This window comes from Hevea brasiliensis, chromosome 17 (assembly GCF_030052815.1).
Source record: "Hevea brasiliensis isolate MT/VB/25A 57/8 chromosome 17, ASM3005281v1, whole genome shotgun sequence".
NCBI lineage: Eukaryota > Viridiplantae > Streptophyta > Magnoliopsida > Malpighiales > Euphorbiaceae > Hevea > Hevea brasiliensis.
In genome coordinates, this window is record NC_079509.1 from 47,113,653 (window position 1) to 47,123,551 (window position 9,899).

Consider the following 9,899-nt stretch of genomic DNA (forward strand, 5'->3'; position numbering starts at 1 on the left):
CTATGCAAAAGTCAACATTTTTGTTGACCAATGAAGTGAATAGTAACACCAAAGCTTGAAATTCAAAAATTACAAAATTCAAAAGTATCAAATGCCCTAGTATACCTAACAAGATTGGTTTGGATAGTTTGGCATGCCAATAGGGTTCAGTTAGCAGTACTGCACATGGCATTATGCCATTCTGTGATTTCATGGCTTTTAGCCATTCTGACATTATGTTAATACTTGGCCTTGTGCCTGATGTTATTACGGCTTATTAGCTGATCTGTTGCACACCGGGAGACATATATGTGACCGATGGTGTGACGGCCCGAGGTACTTGATACCCAGTGCCAGTTTACCCGTTTATCCAGTCCAATCGTCCAGTATAGGTTACTTGGGCAACCAAAAATGAAAGTGGATAATTTAACAAAATAATGAATATAACAAGTACAAAACAAGTAAGACATCGATACATTCAATGCATATTTATTTTCTATTATTTCCTTTTATTTTATTATTGGCACCACTAAGCATTATTGCTTAGCACGTTGCTTTTGCCACGCGTAGGTTCTGGAGATACTGACCGAGAGCCCAGTAGACCACAGACTGGGTGAGACCTTCTGCAGCTCTGCATAGTGTCCGTGTCACCTCACCATCTACAGTGCATTGATAGGACACTAGGCTTCATTTTGGTATTTTGTAACTAACTTTTATTTTTCTTTGTGTAAATGAAACTTATGTAATGTATTTTGATGTTCATGTAAATAATGAAAAATTGTGATTATGAATGGAAAAATTTGAGTATTTATTTATTGCTTATGTATATGAGTACCATGAGAAATGAATGATTGAGAAATGGAAATGTTGTTGAAAAACATATTGAGATTTTGATATTAGAGTTTGAGAATGATTGGATACGATTATTGGAAGTGTTTTTCACAGGTTCCGAAGAACTGTTTTCTCCATTTTTAGCCGGTACTCTGCCGGATTTTCTATAAAATTTTCGGAACCTCAAATAAATTATAATTTCAATAAATGACTTAAATGAATTATATTTCACAAGTTATATTCAAAACTATGATAAAAATTAATTAAGATAAAATAGAGTGTTCCAGTACACCGTGTGACATATCTTACTCGGATATACTGTAGACGGGTAAGGGGTGTCACAATATACATAGGAAATTGTTTCTACTGTAAAAGGGCTAAGCACCTGTAAAAGAATTGCCCACTATAACACCCCTTACCCAATCTATAATGTAGCTGAGTAAGAAATACTATATTCTGTGCCGGAGCACCTTTCCTTAACTTACTTTGTTCATTTTCCATTTGGGTTTATCTTTATTTAAATTAGATTATTTTTGAACGGAGAAACTGCCAGAGTTTCCTCTGTTTTATTGATATTTAACCAGTTAAAATATTCACCTGTTTAAAAATTCAACATAACATTTTCTATAATTTCAATTCATAATCTTTTATTCATCCATATCCATTTTCATCACAGTCCATATCATTAAACATTCATTTAATTCATTTACAAATGTACATATTTATTTACAACTCAAAATTTAATTTACAACTATGTATCTAATTACAAGTACATAATCATGCATGTGAGGGCCCTTGCATTATACCAAAATAGTGAGTGGAGGTGACAACAACTCTGCTACAGATCAAACTCTAATAACCCCTGTCCAATCTCTACTGTGCTTTATCTCTAGTACCTACGTGAGGAAAATCTATCGCGTTAAGCATTTCTGCTTAGTGGTGCAATAATATAATAAAAGTAGAATATACAACAAAAGTAAACATTTCATATTTGTAATAATGATACACTTGTATTATAAAGATTTTTTAAGTACATTTGTATAATATTTCATAGCATTTAGAATAGTAATCTCATGCATAACCATTAATTTCATTAACTTCTGTAAATTTCATTGCCAAGCTCTAAATTCCATGTTTTCTGCATCATTTCAGATATTTGGGTGAAGTTCCAGGGCATAGGAGTGCGGAAGGAAACTTGGAAAGGTCAAAGGATTGAGAAAAGCTACTGATACAAAGTACACAGGTCGTGTAAGCAAAACCATAGACCCGTGTAACCTACTGCCAGAAGAACGTCAGAGAGCCAAAGAAGAAGCAAAAGTACACGAGTCGTGTAATCAAACCCGTGTAAGCTATGGAGACCCGTGTAAGTCTCTGTTGGGCACAAGCTTGAAAAATTCTCCAAAAACAGAAGAACACGGGCCATGTAACCAGACTCATGTACCTAGCACGGACTCGTGTAAACTCCTATACCAATGCAAGACGCAACCGTTCAGCTCCTGTAAGTTACACGGCCCTAGGCCCTATAGTGACACACGGGCCATGTACTATGTGGCAGCCAGTTTCTAATCTTAATTCCAGCTCTTGTTTACACACTCCAAATAGACTCTTAATGCTTTTGGGATTCTAAAGATCTAACCCTAGACTAGCTATTATAAATAGAAGCAGAAAATGACAATAGAGGGGGCTCTTCTTTTTAGTTCAACCTTTTTGTAGAGCTTTTTGGAGTTTTTCAGAAGGGTTTTCATTTTTCATACTAGCATTCTCTGCAGTTGTTTTAAAGTAGAACACCAGCACAGAAGGGAAACCCTCAGCCAAAGTTCCACAAGGATCGAGACTGCAGTCATTCCTTTTCTGTTTTTTTGTTCTATTTCTCTAAATAGGCTCTTTATGTTCTTTTATTTTCTTTTCTCCATGTTTGTTGAACTCACCATGAGTGAGTAATTCCTTTATTCTGGAATTAGGAGAGTAACATTTGCAATTGTTATTATGGATAAATATTGAGTTTTATTTATTGGATTTGAGTTTAGTTCTTTGATTCGACTTCTTGTGATCTTAATGCATGCTATGTGTCGGTGCCCTCTTAGTATTGATTGTAGATATTAATTGAAGGACTGAAAGGTAAAGATTAATATTAGAAAATCAAGATCTTGAACCTAGGACATTTGACCTAGAGATATGTTGATACCTTTGTAGAATTTCAAAATTAATCACTGATCTTAAAGGGTTTTAATTAATTTAATCACCATGAAAGTATGGTTTAGGTTAATTAAAATACACCTTAAGCACCTTGAGAGAGGACTTAGGACATCCTAGGATTAATTTCCATCAAAGCAATTATTCTCAATCCGATGAATAGAAAAGATTAAAATCCATAGTAAAGTTGTAATGTGAAATCTTAATTTTGGAATTGCTTTTATAAATGGTTTAATTCAAAAATTACTTTCAGCATCTAAAATAGGTTTAACTCATTCTCATCTATATTCGGTAGCCTAAACAGTCAAAATTTCCGTGTAGCCTGGTACTTGCTAATTAAATTTCTCATTAGAATGATACTTTACTCATCACTTTATTACTTGGTAGTGATTCACACTTGCAGTGTTTGAAAAACCATCAAACAAGTTTTTGGCGCCTTTGCCGAGGAATTTTAATTTTAGTAAAATTAGGTGATAAGTAATTTAGCTAATTTAGGTAATTTCATTTATTGTTCAATTTTGTTTAAATTGTTTTATTCTCTTATTCTTTCATAGGTGATTGGTTTGATACATGACAAGAACAAGACCAGAAGAAGAAGTCTTTGATTTGGATCTAGAGATAGACAAAACTCTAAGAACTATCAAGAGAGAGAGGAAACGTGAAGGACAAGATCAAGGGAATCTAGAAAATTCCAAATATGGCCAATAATAACAACAACAGACTGAGACTCTTGAAGGACTATGGAGCTCCCTCCATACAAGGATTCCAACCTAGTGTTACAAGACCCACAATGGATGCCAACAATTTTGAATTAAAACTGGCATGGCTCCAGATGATCCAACAGACTCAGTTTGAGAGTTCACCAACAGAAGATCCACACTACCACCTCCAGTGCTTTCTTACCCTTTGTGACACATTCAAGATGAATGGGGTCTCTGATCAAGCCATAAGACTCAGAGCATTTCCACTTTCCCTTCGAGATAAAGCAAGGAAGTGGTTACTTTCTCAACCAACTAGAACATTCACCACATGGGAGGACCTCTCACAAGCTTTTCTAGCAAGGTACTTCCCACTTACAAAGACTGCAAAGTTGAGAGTTGAACTCAACACCTTTAGTCAAAGGGAAGGTGAATCACTCTATGATGCATGGGAGAGATATAAGGACCTACAGAAAGAATGCCCACACCATGGCATAGAAGATTGGCTCTTGGTTCAGACTTCTATAATGGGCTATTGCCCTCTACAAGGAGCACAGTAGATTTAGCAGTAGAAGGTGACTTGATGGAGAAAACAGTGGATCAAGCACTTGAACTTCTGGAGAGGGTCGCTTATCACAACTATGAATGGTCGAATGAAAGGGGAAATACAAGGAGAACAGCAGGAATCCTAGAAGTGGATGCCCTAAGCATGATAAATGCTCAATTTAACTAGCTCACAAAGAGGCTTGATAAAATGCAGGCCAATGCTATAGGGATGAATAGTCAATATGATGACAGCTATGGAGGAGGATACATAAGTTCAGAGTACAACAGCTTCAATAAACTCCTCACAGAATAGATGAACTATGTGAATAATGGAGGGAACTTAAACCAGAGACAGCCTCACAACCCATATTCAAATACATATAACCCTGGATGGAGGAACCACCCAAATTTCTCATGGTCAAATTCTCATAATCAGCCAATAAACAAACAGCAAGGTTACAGACTACCTACACCCCCTGGATTTCAAAACAAGGGACAAAACCCTACACAACTACCGCCACTCCCTCAGAACCAATAGCATGAATCAAGGTCAACTATGGAATCCATGATGTAAAGCTTCCTAGCAAACCAACAATAGCAAAATGAAATGATCAAACAACTAGCTTCCAGAATGGAACAACTTGCTACCCACAATAAGATGCTTGAAAATCAAATTGCTCAGCAAGCAACCTCTTCAAGCAAAGCTACTAGTAAACTGTCTAGTCAACCAGAGATGAACCCAAAGGAGCATTATAAGGTAGTTACATTAAGAAGTAGAAGAATTTTAAAATAGTCAGAGGAAGTGACAACAGAGGAAACCTCTGAAAAATCTAAAAGCCAAGCAGAGAAGAAAGAGGAAGAAGCCAAGAAGGATCAGGAGGAGGAAACAAGGAAAAAAAAGAAGCTACTAGAGCCATATCAGCCTCCTCTACCTTTTCCTCATAGATTCTAGAAAGTCAAATTGGATAAGCAGTTTGGGAAGTTTTTAGAAGTTTTACAGAAACTTTATATCAACATTCCCTTCACTGAAACACTCTCTCAAATGCCATCCTACACCAAATTCCTTAAGGAAATTCTATCAAAGAAAAGAAAGCTGGAAGACTATGAGACTATTGCTCTAACAGAGGAATACAGTGCCATACTGCAAAACAGACTGCCTCTAAAGCTGAAAGATCCAAGAAGCTTCTCCATACCTTTTCTCATTGGCGACAAGAAAATAGACAAGGCCTTCTGCGACCTTAGGGCAAGTTTGAGTTTAATGCCTCTATCAATATGCCAAAAGATGGAAGTCGGAGAACTAAAACCCACAACAATTTCATTACAATTGGCTGACCGGTTCGCTAAATATCCTATGGGAATACTTGAGAACATTCCTATCAAGGTAGGCAAATTCTTCATTCCAGTTGATTTTATTGTCCTTGAGATGAAAGAGGATGTTCAAATCCCCGTCATCTTGGGAAAACCTCTCTTGGCAACCGCTAGAGCAATCATAGACTTCAAAAATGGGTGACTGACTCTCAAGGTAGGGGATGAAGAAGTGGAATTCAACTTATTCGACCAAATGAAGCACAAATTCGAACCTGATGTATCCCTTAGAGTTAACATAGTTGACAAGTAAGTTGAGAAAGAATTTCATAAGGCCCATCTTGAAAATCCTTTTGAAGCATGCATTGTGCACAACCACACAGCAAATGATGAGAACACAGAAATAGCAGCCTATACATAACATTTAGTAGCTCATCCACTCCTACCCTTAGCTCAAGCTTTCAAGGTAGAAGAGCTGAAGGAGAAACATACCAAAAGTAGTCTGGAGAAAAATAATGAACAGGTAAAACTCAAACCTCTTCCCTCTAAGCTAAGGTACACATTCCTGGACTCAAATTCTGAATATCCTATTATTATTAATGCCAGTCTATCTGAAATAGAAGAGGAAAAATTGCTAAGAGTGCTAAGGACACATAGCAAGAGCATAGGGTATAAAATAGAAGACCTAAAAGGGATTCATCCTTCCATTTACATGCATAGGATACCTATGGAAGAAAATAATAAACCAACTATTGAACGTCAAAGAAGACTTAACCCAAACATGAAAGAAGTAGTGAAAAAGGAAATCTTGAAACTATTAGATGCAGGTATTATATACCCAATCTCTAATAGTAAATTGGTTAGTCCAGTGCATGTAGTACCTAAGAAAGGTGGGACAACTGTCATTCAAAATGCAAAAGATGAATTAATCCCTACTAGGGTAGTTACTGGTTGGCACATGTGCATAGACTATAGGAAATTAAATAGTGCCACCAGAAAGGACCATTTTCCTCTTCCTTTCATAGAGCAAATGCTAGAAAGATTAGTAAAACATTCCTGCTTCTGCTACCTAGATAGGTATTCAAGATTCTTTCAAATTCCTATTCACCTAGAAGAATAGGAATGTAACACCCATATATGCATAGCCTGGTATATTTCACTATTCTGGTGACCGGTGTCGGTCTGGATAATTAAGCAAATTAGAATCACATTTAAGACACCTACAAAAGTCCTGAATGAAAATAAATAGTGATTACTAGATAGTTAAGTATAAACAAGAAAAACAAAGTATAAAAGGTTAAATAAGCCGTGAGTCACAGTGATGGGTGACCTTACCGGGAAGTGACTGCGAGGTCAGTCCTAACCCTGCTTTTGAATCGAAAAATGTGATGTCAAGGTCCTAAGGACTACTGAAAACCTAGTGGAAAAGAGAAACTCACAGAAAAGAGCTTATAAGTAGGTCAAATAATTAGATCAGGGATCTGGAAGAAATATCGAATTATTTACAAAACGGATCAGACTGGCGAGGGGCAAATTGGTCAATTCACCCCAAGAGATGACGCTTGACCTAACTGTTCAATAAAATAGGAGAAATGAAATTTTTGGAATATAGAATTAACTTAAAGAAATAAGGGAAATAAAGGAAAAAGAAAAGGAATGAAAATTTGGCTTTATGACATCACTTGAATGACATCACATATGATGTCAAAATTAAATTTAATTAACCTAATTTTTGACCAAGTCAATTTAAACTTATTTAGACATAAAAATACAAAAAAATTAAAAGAAATTTCACTCATCTTCTCTCCCAAACCAGCCAGTCGAAATTCTCTCCCCTCTCACCTCCATTTTCATTCACCATTAAAGCTTGATTCAAGCTTGATTTCCACTCAATTAACCCTAATTTCCCCAAAATTCTCCACAAAACCTTACTATCTTAACTTGAGAAAGAGATTAAAGAAGAAAAGCAAAGGGGAAGAGTGAAGAAATTGATGATTGAATTTCAAGAGAAATGTTAGTACCTTAAACTTACAAATTCTAGTTAAATCTATGTGTTTAGGGTTGCATACAATTAGAATTAAAGTGGAAATGCAAACAAAACCATCATGGGAGGACTAAGTGGGATTTTTTGCCAGCCTTAAGAGGAATAGAAATTGCTTGAATTTGGTGGAATTAAAGAGTTAGAGAAGTTAAATTAAGTGTATAGATGTTGATTATGTACTTTAATTTCATTAATTGAATGAATTGTGTAAATTAGGGTTCTTGAATTCCTGAAATTGGGAGAAAAATTATAGGAAATGATCAATTAATACAAATGACCTTAATTCAGGTTAGAAATGGTCAATTGTGACCAATTGAGATGTGTTAGAATTGGTATAATTGAAATGCAATTCGAATTGGTTAGGCATCCCAATCTGGCAGTTTGACCTAGGTCCCTTTCAGGGATCAAAAATGAAATTCTGATAACCCAATTGGTGTGAGGCCAATTGGGAATGAAATAAAGACACAATTTTCATTTGGAGACCATGCCCAGAAAATGACATTTAGATACTGAACAATCAGGTCAGATCCGGGTAATGTGCACTGCCACTGTACAAAAATAACCAAATGAACAGTGTTTGTTTATTTGGCCATAACTTGGCCTAGTTAGGTCCAAATGACCTGATTTTTGTGGCATTGGAAAGGTATGACATAGCACTATAACTTTTATGAAGAAAACCAACCCAAATTTTGCCCATAACCAAGTGAAATTGTCACCCAAAGTTAGTGGTCCAAAACTACCATAACCAATTAGGTGCCCAGAAATTCTGGGTAACACCAATCCTGCCAGCGTTATTCAAATGGGAATATCTTGGCCTACAAAACTCTATATGGAGTGATTCAAAAAGGGAATTGAAGATAAGATAATAAGGAACAACTTTGGTGAAGGACACTTAGCCAAATTCTGACAGTAACCAGACCAATGGAACAGTGCAAAACAGAGCACAAAAACTGAAAATTTGAAATTATCATTAGGAGACCTAAAAAATTGAAGGGACAACCAAAACCAATAAATTAGGCACCCAAAATGTGACATGTAGGTGTAATTGGAATTCACTTACCTATTAAGCATGAGAAAATCAACATTTTAACTTGAATAGTGCTATGAATAGTAACCCCAAAATGCAAATTTTTAAGAACATGATTTTAAGCATATTAAGATTAGAATTATGTAGACATGAATTTATTTATTGGATTTATTATAAGTTGTGATACTAAAACACTGCAAATTGTGTGTTTCAGTTGAGAAGAATACGGAGAAAGGAAAGGAAACATCGAGTCAAGGCCTAGAGGCGACTCGCACGAGGTTTGTGCACAACATAGAAATTTCTGTAAATTTTCTTCTGCAAATTGTTTTGAATGAATTGTGATATTAAATTGTGACTTATTTGTATTGAAATTATTATTGAAAGGAACAATATGCTTTTGATCTAAACTGTTGAAAAAATAAATTGTGTGTGTTTGAATTACAAAGTAATGTTTAGAAAATTGTTAAGATAGTTTTGAAACCACAGTGTCATGACCACATATCCGAATGCCTCACTAGCTTAACTAGTGGGAGGAATTAGTTTTGTATTCCCTCTATGGCTGAAGTGTTGAGGTGTGTGCTAGTAGAGAAAGAAATTTGAATGGGTACCCATAAATTGAGCTAGCTAGCCTTGGTATTCCTCATAAGCCTCTGGCTATTGAGATGAACAATATATTAATGGCATGATATAACTGTGTATTTTTATGAAATTTGTTTTGTGACTTCTGAAGTGAAAAATTTTTTGACTAAAATTTTAAATTGTGTTTTGTATCTGTATACCATTTTCAGTACCATATTTGGATAAGTGTGATTTAATTTATGCATAAATTAGTATTTTTAGTATGTTGTGCACCACTGAGTCATTGTACACAGCGATGGCTTTGTATTGCTATCGCAGGTAGAGAGACTAGTAGAGCAGCCGAGTGAGCTGCTGAGGACTACAGTACTGCCTTTGAGATTTTGTCGGGTATAACATTATACCCTTATTGTACATATTTATTTTGATGTATATAACCGTATGTACATATTGTAAATTGGTATTGAGCAGTTGTACAAAACTTGTAATAATATTATTTTGGATTTTCTGATGTAAATTTAGACCGATGAATGTAAATCAATTTTTCTTTAATGGAATGCGAATGAAGTTCCTTAATATTAGTTTTGAAAATAATTGAGTTAAGAATTGACTTGAATTGTGGAGTTGAGAAAAATTGTGTTGATTTGAGTTGTGATGGTGGTTGATTTTGATGAAGTGAATTATAGGAAGTGCTTTTCTATAG

At 35.4% G+C, this 9,899-nt stretch overlaps 1 non-coding gene across 1 annotated transcript; it reads right to left on the reverse strand.

Moving 5' to 3' along the window:
- Positions 1-4,090: 4,090 nt before the first annotated feature.
- On the reverse strand, positions 4,091-4,197 carry LOC131175651 (small nucleolar RNA R71). The gene has a single exon (XR_009145843.1). It is a non-coding gene; the product is annotated as a small nucleolar RNA R71 (small nucleolar RNA).
- Between the last annotated feature and the right edge of the window lie 5,702 nt (positions 4,198-9,899).